General features: G+C 30.5%; 1 long non-coding RNA gene across 1 annotated transcript; it reads right to left on the reverse strand.

Annotated features, from left to right (window-relative positions):
• Positions 1-10277: 10277 nt before the first annotated feature.
• Positions 10278-13157, reverse strand: LOC112771468 (uncharacterized). The gene is made up of 4 exons (XR_003187089.3): positions 12978-13157; positions 12825-12879; positions 12634-12743; positions 10278-10527 (listed from the first exon to the last, which is right to left on the reverse strand). It is a non-coding gene; the product is annotated as an uncharacterized lncRNA (long non-coding RNA).
• Positions 13158-13825: the final 668 nt, after the last annotated feature.

Here is a 13825-nt window from a genome sequence, read left to right on the forward strand (position 1 = left end):
ATCGGAGTCAATTCCCCAATACTTGCCCATAACTAGGATTAATTAGACTTTAGTTTTCAGAGTATTCTTTTAACCAAGTCTCTCCATATAGCATTTTCAATTCTCTTTTGTAAATGCTTTTTATATATGACATCATTTTTAGAACTTCGGAATATTTATACTTGTTCGGTTCAATTAATGACAATCCGAGCTCAAGAAATAATGGGGCTACTTTTTTTTGCTTACGCAAAAAACTAGACTGAAAAGACAATCTACAAAAATATTTTAATATTAAGTCAATAAGTATTTTTGATGTGATGTGTGTAAATTTTTTACTTTTTCGGATTTTAAGGTAGTTGATTTTTTTTTTTACTCACTTAACTCATCTTTAAGAATTTAGCTTTAGACGTTTGGCTTTTTCTTGGATTTTTCGACCTTGTCCATAATAATATTTATTTGAAAAAATGACACACTCTTTTCATTTATTTATAAAATATATATTATTCTCTTTTATTAGACTAAAACAATTTATTATTTAAATTTTTTAATCAAAATAATAAAAGACACTAATTAGTACTTATTTTACGATTTGTTTTTAGGTTTTTAGCAGCTTCTAGTATAATATATAATATTATTATTAAATAAATATAATATAACTCTCGAATTAAATAAGAGTAAAATATGTTTTATACATTACAAGATTTTTATTATGTTATATTTATAATTGTTCGAACTAATTGATGATAATAATCCAAGTAAAAGAGTTGATGGAATACTTTTTTTTGTTTATACCAAGAATCAAACTAAAAAAATAATTTGTAAAGACACTCTGATACTTAAATTAAATAAGTGTTTTATACGTATAAATCTCTTATATTTTTTTTGCATTGTTTTTTTTCCTTTGTTTTATACTCATTTAGTATTTTACTAGCAAAATAGTATTGTTGCAACTTAATTCTCATTATGACTTGATTTTATAGTATCTTTATATTTATTCTCCTTTTATCAGATTTTAAGGTAGCTGATTTTTTTTATTGACTTAACTCGTTTTTTAACTTTAGTTGTTTGACTTTTTTTTTCTTTGATTCTTTGACTTTGTCTGTAAAACTGTAACAATACTTTTATGAAAAAGTAACGCATTATTATCATTTATTTATAGATATACACTCCCTTCTTTTATCTTATTAAAATAACTTACTATTTGATCCTTTTGACCAAAATAACAAAAGACACTAACTATAACTGTGATCTATTTTTTGGTAGTTTCTAATATAATGTATAATATTTTTTTCTTTTTCAAATAATAAATGTGATATAGCTCCCGAACTAAAAGGGATTAAAACAAGTAAAATAAACAAGAAATGAATATCACTTGTATTATTTTTTATATGTTTCTATTACATGTATATCCTTTGCAATATCTTCCTATAGTATTTTCTATTTTTTTAAATATATGATATATATTCCATTATTTTTACTACTTAGATATATTTATACTTATTATTTAATTTTTTTAACCAAAATAACAAAGAATAATAATTGCCATTTATTTTGGGATATATTTTTTGACAACTTCTACTATGATGTATAATATTTTTTTTCTTTCTCAAATAAATGTGATGTAACTCCCGAATTAAATAGAGTAAAATAAATAAAAATAAATAAAAAATAAAATAATGCCGGTATTATTTTTTACGTGTTTCTATTATATGTGGCCATGAATAACAAAGGACACTAACGGTAATTGATTTCATGATTTATCTTTTGGCAGCATCTAGTATGTGTGTCTGATAACAAAGGACGAGAATAGTAACGAATTCAGAAAATTTTGGTAGTGGAACAAAATTTATATAACATAATAATAATTTTTATAATAAAAATAGTATGTATATATAAAAAATTAAATATTAAATTATCTATTAATCACTATATATATGTGTATAAATATATATATTGTTTAACTTATTTTTAATATGTATTTTATATTTTAATATATATTTTATACAAATAGTTATTTTTTATATACATATAGCATGATTATTATGATAATTATATTTTATTATTGTAAAATACGATTAATTTTTAAAATATCTAATATATAAATTAAAAACACTAAAATAGTAATTTAAATCATAATATATAATTTAAAATTCTATTGTTTTAGGTTTTATATTTTTAAAAAATTAAGTAATTTTTCTCATAACACCACCATCAAAATTTCTTTCTTTTTATATATTACTAAATAATTATTTAAAAATTCACTTCCCAACACAATTAGAAGCCAACTCTTACTGATATTTATAGTTAAAAAAGTTCTTTCAATTAATACAGTTGTTACGCAAAAATTAAAGCTAATTTAAAAAAAGATAAATAATATTCTTTTGAGTTGATTTTTAAGAAAGAACACTAATTTCGTTTAAATATGAGAATTGATAATTCTAACGAATATCTAATAAGAAATTTTTTAATTGACAATTAAGTACCAATAATTGAGTAAAAAATTAGTATGGGTCAAATTTAATAATCTAATGGGGACAAATAAATATTATTATCATGTACTACTCAAAAAATTTCAAATTGTAATAAGAGCACTTGCCCCACAACATTCCAATTGGATCGTCTCTGACGCGAAGTACTACTGATTTTGCGATCTATTTTTTGACAGCTTCTAGTATGTGTGTGTGAATAACAAATGACACTAATTGTCATTGATTTTGCTATCTATTTTTTGGCAGCTTCTAGTATAATGTATAATGTTTTTCACTTTCTCAAATAAGTTTGATATAGCTTCTGAATTAAAGAAGAGTAAAATAAGTAAAATAAACGAAAAATAAATAGTCTGTATTATATATATATATATATATATATATATATATATATATATATATATATATATATATATATATATATAAAACAAAGAATAATAACTGTCATTTATTTTGGAATCTATCTTTTGGTAGCTTCTAGTATAATATATAATATTTTTCTCTTTTTCTTTTTCTTTCTCAAATAAATGTGATATATATAATATTTTTCTCTTTTTTTTCTCAAATAAATGTGATATAATTCAGGAGTTAGACAAGAGTAAAATAAGTAGAAATAAATGAGAAAAAAAAATTATGCCTACATTATTTTTTATATGTTTCTCTCTCTCTCTCTCTCTCTCTATATATATATATATATATATATATATATATATCCTTTTTATTAAATAATTTTTATAAATTATATGATTTTTACTATGTTATATTTATACTTGTTCGGACTACTTGATGACAATCCAAACTAAAGAGTTGATGGGATGTTTTCTTTTTACTTACACTTAGAATCATATTAGAAGAACAATTTTTAAAGACACGCTGATACTAAGTCAACAAGTGTTTTAGACATGATTAGTGTAAATTTGTTACCTTTTTCTTGCATTGCTTTTCCTTTTATAATCATCTAGCAAAATGGTCATTGTTGCAACTTAATTGTCCTTATGACTTAATTTTATAGTATCTTTATATTTAATCTCCTTTCATAAGATTTTATGATGGTTGATTCTTTTTATTGACTTAACTCATCTTAAGGGGTTTTTAGCTTTAATCGTTTGGGGTTTAGGGTATAAACTGGTATTTAGATCAAATGACTCTTGCATCATCAGCTGGGCTACATAAAAAGAAAATGGATTATGGAGAATTTCTTTTGAAAGAAACAAACTAAGAAACCTCATGCAGCAGTTCACCCAATATGCATCCATTTTGCCGGTCAAAAGAAATTTCTACATTTGAATAAATGGAAAGAATTGGCTAATAAAGAGAACAATCCAAGGATTATATGGTGTTGATTACAGGTGTTTTGGTAAATTTGTTTTCCCCTGATGGGAATGTTATAGGGGGAATGATTTGCCAAATCCTCACCAACCTTTTCCTTTGTAATATTTTTAGGTGTGAGATATAGAATTTTTAGGTATCACTTTATGATGGTTTAAGATATTTTGATTGTTGTTTAATTTCTTTTGTACTATTGAACTTTTTTCTCCCACCCCATGGTGGTCGAGAGTACTTCAATTAATCGAAAAAACTTTAGTCGTTTGACTTTTTTTTGGATTCTTTGACTTTGTCTGTAACAATACTTTTATGAGAATGTGACACACTCTTCACATCTATTTATAAGATATACATTTTCCTCTTTTATCATATTAAAATAATTCACTATTTGATCACCTTTTGACCAAAATAACTGACATTTATTTCGGGATATATTTTTTGGTAACTTCTAGTATAATGTATAATGTTTTTCTCTTTCTCAAATAAATGAATGTGATGTAGCTCCCGAGTTAAACAGAGTAAAATAAAATAAATATATGAAAAATGAAATAATGCATGCATTATTTTTTACATGTTTCTATTATATGTGTGTGTGAATAACAAAGGACACTAACTGCCACTAATTTTATGATCTGTTTTTTGGCAGCATCTAGTATGTGTGTATGTGTGTGAACAACAAAGGACACTAACTGGCACTGATTTTGCGAGTGTGTGTAAAAGAGAGATAGAGAGAGAGAATAACAAAGGACATTAACTGCCACTGATTTTGTAATCTGTTTTTTTTATAGCTTCTAGTATATGTGTGTGTGAATAATAAAGGACACTAATTGCTATTTGTAAACCTCACAAAATTAATAAATAATTATATAATAAATTAATTATTATTAAAAAATAGAAAAATTAGTTTTTATAATTTATAGGAGTAGAAATATTAAAAATACAAATTTTGACACTAATCTTAAATATTTTGGCCTAAATCCGGGTCAAACCGGTTGGACCGGACCAAGCCCACCAATAAGACAAGCAACGAGTTTCCTTTTCTCCATTTCACTCCCGCAGATACATTGAGGAAAGGAAATTGATGTTAAAACCCTGAGCCTCGCCACCGAAAATTCAATCGTCCATAACTTTTAATTCGGAGATCCGATTGATGAGTTATCAGCAGCCACGTGTTCATCTCGAAATTCTCTTTAATTCTATCTGAACAAAGTGGTAAGAAATTTGAATTTATCGCTCATTTATTCCTCTCCTAGATTTCATGGGTTTTGAGTTTAGGTATTGAGAAATTGAATGATTTTGATAATTTAGGTGAACTTTAGTAGCGGATAATCACTGGGTTTTGTCCAATTGATCCGTGGGTAAGGTAAGAAACTATTAAACCCTTGTGAATCATTGAATTAGTGAACCCTATCATGATTATAGTGACATTGTGTGAACTAGATTGTGTTCTTCTTGATTTGGAATTCAATTTGACGGTTTGGAACGAAATCCGAGTGATTAAATTTGAGAAATTGACATTTGGAAGCTTGAAGCTTATGAAAGGAAAGGTTTTTTAGGAGTTCAGAGCTTAGACAGGAATTGGCCAAGGTATGGTTTTAGTTTCTCGTACATAATGTTTAATATCACGTGAAAACTTAGGTTAGAAAATCTTAAGATAAGAATGAACTGAATCTATTATTGATGGATTGTGTATAAAGGATGAATGAATTTGTATGTGTTAGATTATGAGTTTAATGAGTACAAAATAATGATGATTGTTGATGCGTTGAGGGTTGATGGAGGGTTTGTGAAATCGAATTGAATGAATTGGTTGAGAAATGTGTGGTTTGATTTTGTAAACGATTTAATATCGAAAGTGGTTTGATTTTGAAATGATTTGATACTAGAAATTAATAGAATAATCGAGAGGTGTTTAGTTTGGTAGTTGGGACCCTTGAAAGGTGGCAGAAATACGAGTTTTAGAGGAGATATTACCAAAATTTCTATAAAAAAATTGGAGTTTTAATTTGAAGTGTTATTTTAAAAAGAAAAAGATTATTATGTGGCTTGTATATTTGAGACTATTCGTTGACCCTCTGACGCAAGATGTGACTATGCACTTTAACTCCCCAGGTTCCTCCATGGGCATGCATATATATATATATATATATATATATATATATATATATATATATATATATATATATGGATTTTGAATATTATATTATTGAACTTGGAGTTTGACTCCATGGAATATTATATTTGAGCTTGGAGTTTGGCTCCATAGATATTATTGTTGAGCTTGGGGATGCGCACACAGAGGGACTATCTAATGGTTAACTACCAGGACATGTGGGGTTGGCTATATAACCGACAGATGAGACTCATCAGCCATAGGACAGGCATACATCATATCCATTTGTTTGTTTTGTTTGAGTGTGCATTATTTAGGTTTGCTTAACTGCTTAACTATGCTTATCTGCTACTTGTTCTACTTGCTGTAATTGCACCTCTACCTGTGTTTTCATTACTTGAATTGTATGTGTATATTTTATAAGTAACCCCTCTTGGTAGAGGTGTGAGGGGGTTGTTTCACCGGTGATTCGGAGGATTGGAGGATACAGAAAGTGAAGTGTTAGATTAAAGTTTGATTTAGAAGTTAAAATACCTTAAATAACTTACTTAATTTCTGGTTTAGTTTGATCTTTAAGCTAAAATCTGAGTGTCGATGTTCTAGGAATATCTCTGACTTTTCCGGGACCTTTTATATTAACTATGCAGACACCTTTATCATGTTGAGAATCTCTGGTTCTCATTCCATACATATTTCTGTTGTTTTTCATATGCAGGTCGAGATGCACCTTACTGAGCGTCTAGAGTTTCCTATGCAAGCGAAGTTTAGTTATTTTGGGTTATTGTATTTTGTATTGATACTATGTATATATGTATATAGATTCTCTTCTGTATATATTTATGTTTGTCCCTCCTAGAGGTTGACTTGAAGAAACATGTGTTTATTCTGTAGTTTGAGTTATATTTTGGGTTCTATAAATATATATAATTACATACTCTGCCTGACCTTAGCTTTGCAGGTCGAGTCTGGAGTTTGATATCTGTATTTTGGAACTCTGATTTGTATATTATGTCTTTAGCCTTCTTTTGATCTTACCTATCCGGTTTACAATTATCCATGCGAGTGTGACACAATTTTTTGTTTTCGTTTTTGCTTAGCTTCTACTTCAAGACTCCTAGATATGAATTCTTTCAACTATATTAATGTACGTATTTTACTTTTAGAGGTCGTAATACCTCACCACCTCTACTTTACGACTTAAGTGTAAGGCTAGGGTGTTACACCACTGATTTCGCTATATAATTTTTGGAGGCTTCTAGTATATAATGTATAATGTTTTTCTCTTTCTCAAATAAGTTTGATATAGCTCCCGAAATTAAAGTGGAGTAAAATAAGTAAAGTAAACGAGAAATGAATATCGCCTGTTTTTATTACATATATATCCTATGATATATCTTCCTATAGCATTTTCCATTGTATTTTCGTAAATATATTATATATATGCCATTATTTTTACTACTTAGATATATTTAACTTACTATTTAATCCTTTTAACCAATATAACAAAGAACAATAACTGCCATTTATTTGGGATCTGTCTTTTGGTAGCTTTTAGTATAATGTATAATATTTTTCTCTTTCTCAAATAAGTGTGATGTAGCTTAGGAGTTAGACAAAAGTAAAATAAATAGAAATAAATGAGGAAAAATATATATATATATATATATATATCCTTTTATTATCTTTTATTAAATAATTTTTATAAATTACATGATTTTTAATATATTATATTTATGCTTTTTCAGACTAATTGATGACAATCCAAGCTAAAGAGTTGATGACGTGCTTTCTTTTTGCTGACGTTGAGAATCAGACCAGAAAGGCAACTTGCAAAGTCACTTTGATACCAAGTCAATAAGTGTTTTAGACTGATGTGTGTAAATCTATTGCCTTTTTCTTGCATTATATTGCTTTTTTTCTTTTTTATTCTATTGAGTTAAGAAATTAACTAAATTAATTAGTGATGACAAACATTATTTTTGGGCAAAATAAATAAATAGTGTTGAGTATTAATAATTGTATGTTGTTAATTATTTATTAAATATTATAGGTCAAAACTTAGTTTAGCAGCCCAATTGGAATGAAAATAAAATAACAAGGCTGGTGGGCTGGTAAATCTAGCAAAGCCCAAAAGAAACAAAGCCAAAGAAATCAAACGGGTTGCCTAATGGATATCCGATCCAAGCCCGATTTGATTTCAGCAAATCCCTCCATCTTGCTTCCAAAGTAACGTTCTTTTCTCTCTGTCCAAGTCAAATCACAAAAGCAAGAGAAAGTGCTTAGTTCCTAAGCTATTCAAAGAAGAGGAAAGAAAGAGAAGGCCAGGCAAGAAAGACTGAGGTCAAATCAACAAGTTCAAACCAAATCCAGCTTAGGTAAAGATTAAAGGTAACCCATTTCCTTATACATGCATCACACTTTTTTCTCTTCTTCTTCAACACTCTGCCACTCCATTTTAGGTGATATGGAAAATAGAATTTCTGTTCTTTACTGATGTGCATCAACGGTTGAAAATATGTCTTGGGGACCAAGTTGTGTTTCAATTGTCAAGATCTGTGTTTACCATTGAAGAAATCCTTTTCTGCTGATAATGTGGCTTTCGATCAAGATAGAGAAGTCAAAAGCAAAGTTCCCATTTTGAGGATTACTGGGAAAAAGTGAACGGCTGGGTTGGTGAAGCTCAAGGCTCAAGAAGTTGACCTAGGAAGAGCAACCAAGCAACATGCAAGGAGATAAAAGAGGTTTGTTGTTCATTCAGAAGCCAAGGAGAGAAAACCAGAGTTTGGTAAATGGTGTTATGTGAAGAGTTCCTTGAAGAAGTTCTTCTACTTGGATAATGCTTTCTTTTAAAGAAGCATTCGGCCAATACTGAAGAACTAAATCAGAGGCTTGCAAATCTGGTTTATCACATAGCAAAGAGACTGTTGATGAAGTCAATCTCCTTCATGTTTTACAGATTGTAATTTACTTTTTAATGTTTATCTTTCCGTAATTTCTTGGTGAAAAGGCATAGTAAGAGAGCTCAGTAAAAGCCATGAGTGGAAAAAGGTTGAGTGATACACTTGAAAGAAAAGTCTATAGTTATTTCAGATTTCTTTAGGTTGATTAATTATCTTGTATCATGTACCTGTTAGGTATCCCTTTCTTAGTTGGGTTAGCACTAAGAGTAAAGAGTTAGGTATTAGCATAGCCAATGTCAAGTTAGGTTAGAACTTGAGTGTGAAAGGATTGGGTCAATCCTATGAAATTGGTGTATGTAATACTTTTAACTATAGTAAAAATTCCTCCATTGTTGTAGAGGAGACTGGACGTAGGTTGCATAGCACAAGGCAACCGAACCAGGATACATGCTGGTGTTAGATTTTCTCATCTCTGTTGTGTTCTGTTTTCTGATATTCATGAGACAAAAATAAATTGTCTCATAAATTTCTGCTGCTGAGTACAAACAGAATCAGAATTGAAAGTTTGTTTTAAAGGGTCGTTTTAGTAATCTAAAAGGAAGACATAGATTCAACCCACATTCTCTAAGCCTACCACAACCTTCATATTCATTTAGTCGTTACTAGCAAAATGGTCATTGTTGCAACTTAATTGTCATTATAACTTGATTTTATAGTGTCTTAGAGTCAATTTGATTTATAATTAATATTTAATCTCTTTTCATCAGATTTCATGGTGGTTGATTCTATTTAATCCTCTATTCTTTGACCTTGTCTGAAATAATACTTTTATGAGAAGGTGACACATTCTTCTCATCTATTTATAAGATATACACTTCCTTCTTTTGTCAAATTAAAATAACTTACTATTTGATATCCTTTTGACCAAAAAACTGTCATTTGTTCGGGATATATTTTTTGGTAGCTTCTAGTATAATGTATAATATTTTTTTCTTTCTCAAATAAATGTGACCAAGTTAGATAAAGTAAATAAGTAGAAATAAATGAGCAACGAAATTATGTCTGTATTGTTTTTTACATGTTTCAATTATATGTGTGTATGAATAACAAAGGACACTAACTGCCACTGATTTCGCAATCTATTTTTTGGCAGCATCTAGTATGTGTGTGGTGTGAATAACAAAGGATACTGACTACCACTAATTTTGTGATTATATGTGTGTGAGAGAAAGAGAATAATAAAGAACACTAACTGTAACACTCTAATTACCCTTAGCCTTACCTCTAGCCGTAAAGTAAAGGTTAATTAGAGGTTACGACAATCCTAAAGCTTATACAAAAATATATATAGAAAGAAATAATAATTTTAGAAGCCTGATGAAGAAATAAGCTCAAAAACCGAGAGTTACAAAAACGTGAAACGTTCACACGAAGCCAAAAACTTAAGGCACAAGATAAAGGTACAAGATAACAAAATATAAGAGTATAATGATCATAAGATACTAACCAAAGTCCGCGAAGTTTAGGCCGACTAGTTAAATACTGACATACAGAATTTTGAAAGTAAACAGCTTATACAGAATATCTCTCATAAAGTAAGCCTCTAAGACAAAATAAAATACAAAAGTGAGAGTACTAATAAAAATAAATTAAAAGACTCCAAATAGTGATAAAGGTCCTCTGCTCTGTCACCATTAAGCAACTCACCGAGATGGGTTGCGACCTGCATATGAAAAACAACAACAAAGTATGGAATGAGAACCAGAGGTTCTCAGTATGGTAACAGTGCCCAGTAATGTAAGATATAAGACTCCGGGACGCCAGAGGCAATCCTAGAGCTTCATATCAACACAAGATTCAAGCTTAAAGTATAACTAAAATTAAAACCATAACTTTAAAACTTAACATTTATAAAATAGGGTAAACTATCCTAAGGGATTTCTAACTATCAGATCACCGCTGTTCCACAGCTTTCACCAGCCTAACCGCCATGCGATCCCATTGCCACCACCTACCGAGCCTCCTCAATCCCAGTAGAAAGCACAATTAATTACAATGCAAATAAAACACAAGTATAGGCATATATGTCAAGTAATTCAAATAGGCAATTAGGCATATTATACAATTAGGCATACAATTTAAGTCGGCAAAGCAAGCAAGTAGATAAAATATGCACATGATGAATGCTTGTCCTATAGGCTGTAATATCATATTGTCGGTTCAACTGGCAACCCGATACATCTCCATGGAGATGTCGTCCTTTGGAATCATAATGGGAACCCCCAAAATATGGTGCTCGGAACAACGTTCTAGATTTTGTGCCGACACACTCTAGTGATCCGAAGGGATGCGAGCGGGATACTATTGCCACGGACCTCACATCTCAACATAAGCAGGACGAACTGCCGCCCTTACGCCGCGGCCGCTACCTCGACAGGCGGGATCCAACCAAACCGTCCCTGCCAGGCGCATAGCGTCTCAACAATCTCAGTATAAAACAGTGATTCAGTGGTTTTCATAAATCATTTTTCAATATATCATAGATCCATCACTCCACTCCGAGTCCCAGACTCATCTCAACCACTGCCAATTCATAATTTCCATTCCAAACTCGTTAGTTCATTAGTCTCTCAATTCATATACTATTCTCTCTTCTCACTCCATCAAACCCATCCTCAGTACACCAGAAATCTAAGCCTTCATTCTCTAACTTTTCAAGATAATACCAAATTAAATCTCCTAGGACCTTTTCTATGTTTTGATACCCAAAAATAAGCCAAAGAGTCTTATATAAGTGTCACAGAAGTTTACAAGCTTGTCTGAAAGGTGAAACAGTTGAAAACAAGGTTTTTATTGAAAAACAGGGCAGTGTGCGTACGCAAGGGTGTGCGTGCGCACGCCTAGAAGAATTTTCAAGATGTGTGCATACGCATAGAGGTGTGCGTACACACAGGGAGTAAAAATCTCAACTCTGTTCATCCGCACAAGGCGTGCGAATGCCCTCAACAGAATGCACCTTCCAACGTGTGCGTGTGCACAGCTTGTAAATTTTCGTTGGTTGTGTGCACGCACAGGGCGTGTTAGCGCTCTCAACAGCAAGCCTTGCCCTGGGTGTGCGTGCGCACATGAGTGTGACACTTTCAAAAACACACAGGATGTGCGTGCGCACAAGGCTGTCCGTGCACATAAAAACCGAAAATCACAAATTATGCAACATTCACAGAATTCAGATTTCAACACCAAACTTTCAATGATCATATATTTTTCTACAAAATTCAAATTTTCACAAAATTTAAACTATTTTAAAGCTTGTTAAATTATCTTTCATTTGATATAAAAACCGTTCAATTTCAAAAACGGTAACTCAAGATATAATCCGTCAAAGTTCACTAAAAATCCATTTTTATCAAAATTCACTAAGTGTTCAAAACTTCAAAATTTACCACCAAACCAAATCAAAGCCTAGTCCATCCCACCATAAAACACTATTAAATATTATACTTTACCCTTCTATCACATTTCGACCAATTCAACACCTCTATCAATTAATTCCACCTTTATAACCCAACAATTCCATAATAATAATCAATAATAACAACTTGCACCAAATTTCACTACTCATAAGCTTCATTTGTCATACCTCATCATAATTTTCATCTCAACACAACAAAACCATCACAAGCATTAACATCGTCACACATGATCAATTTAACAATACCATCATGCATTCTCAAATCCAACAATCAATTCAATCCAAACCTATTCTATGGGTCATTAGCCTAAATGTCCAGAGATATTACATATTACATAGAGAAAATCAAAACCATACCTTAGCCGTTCCCAATATGCACAAAATCCCAAAATTGAGTCCAACCAAGCTTCAACTCACCAACAAGCCACCAATCAACTCCAACAAGCATCAACAATCAATATTCCAAACTAGACATACATAATTTACCATAAATCAACTCCTAGGGTTCATCAAAATCACAATTTCACAAGGGTTAAGAGTAAACTTACCTTACCCACAGTTGATTAGGACAAAACCCAATAATAATCAAGTGCTAGAGTGTACCTAAATAATCAAAATCACAAGAACCACTCATACACCATAGCCAAATTTCAAATCTGTTATGGAAGGAAGAACTGGGCAAGAAATTGAAAGTTTCTTACCACTTTGTTTGAATGAAATCGAAGAGCTTGACAAGAGTTTCGCGTGGCAACTGACGACACGCGAATCGGAGCTCCGGAGAGTGAAATATGGCTCCAAGAAAAAGAGGATGAATAGTGGAAGGAAACCTCACCTCTCCTCTCTTCAATTCAACGTTGTTGCTGCTTGTGTTGTGTTAAAGTGGCTGAATTGGCCACTTAATGCACTTATATAATGTTGCGCTTGGGCCTAATTTGGACTCGGTCCAATCCGTTAGTGTTTTTGGCCCGTTTAGACTAACTTTGGGCCAAACCTTTTTAATTAGTGTCCGGTTTTAAATTCTAAATATTTTTCTATGGTTTTTTACTGTTTTTAATTATTCTCGCATAGTACTGGACATGTTTAAGCTGGTACTGTCGGTTAATTTACCGGTATGCGTTTTTTAAGCAATTTTTCGAAAAAAATTACATTTTCCAACTCAAAAAAATCTACTGAGTCCAAAAATCATATTTATATTTTCTAATTAATATTCCAAAATTTTAAAACTATTCAAAATAATTAAATTATTATTATTTTACATTAATTAATTGATTAAATAATTTGCGGCTCTTACACTAACTGTTACTGATTTTGCGATACATTTTTTGACAGCTTCTAGTATGTGTGTGTAAATAATAAAAGACACTAACTACCACTTATTTTACTATCTATTTTTTGGTAACTTCTAATATAGTGTATAATGTTTTTCTTTTTCAAATAAGTTTGAAATAGCTCCCAAATTAGAGAGGAATAAAATAACTAAAATAAACGAGAAATGAATATCGCATGTATTATTTATTATATATTTCTATTATATATATATATATATATA

The sequence above is a fragment of the Arachis hypogaea genome, chromosome 3 (assembly GCF_003086295.3).
Source record: "Arachis hypogaea cultivar Tifrunner chromosome 3, arahy.Tifrunner.gnm2.J5K5, whole genome shotgun sequence".
Taxonomy (NCBI): domain Eukaryota; kingdom Viridiplantae; phylum Streptophyta; class Magnoliopsida; order Fabales; family Fabaceae; genus Arachis; species Arachis hypogaea.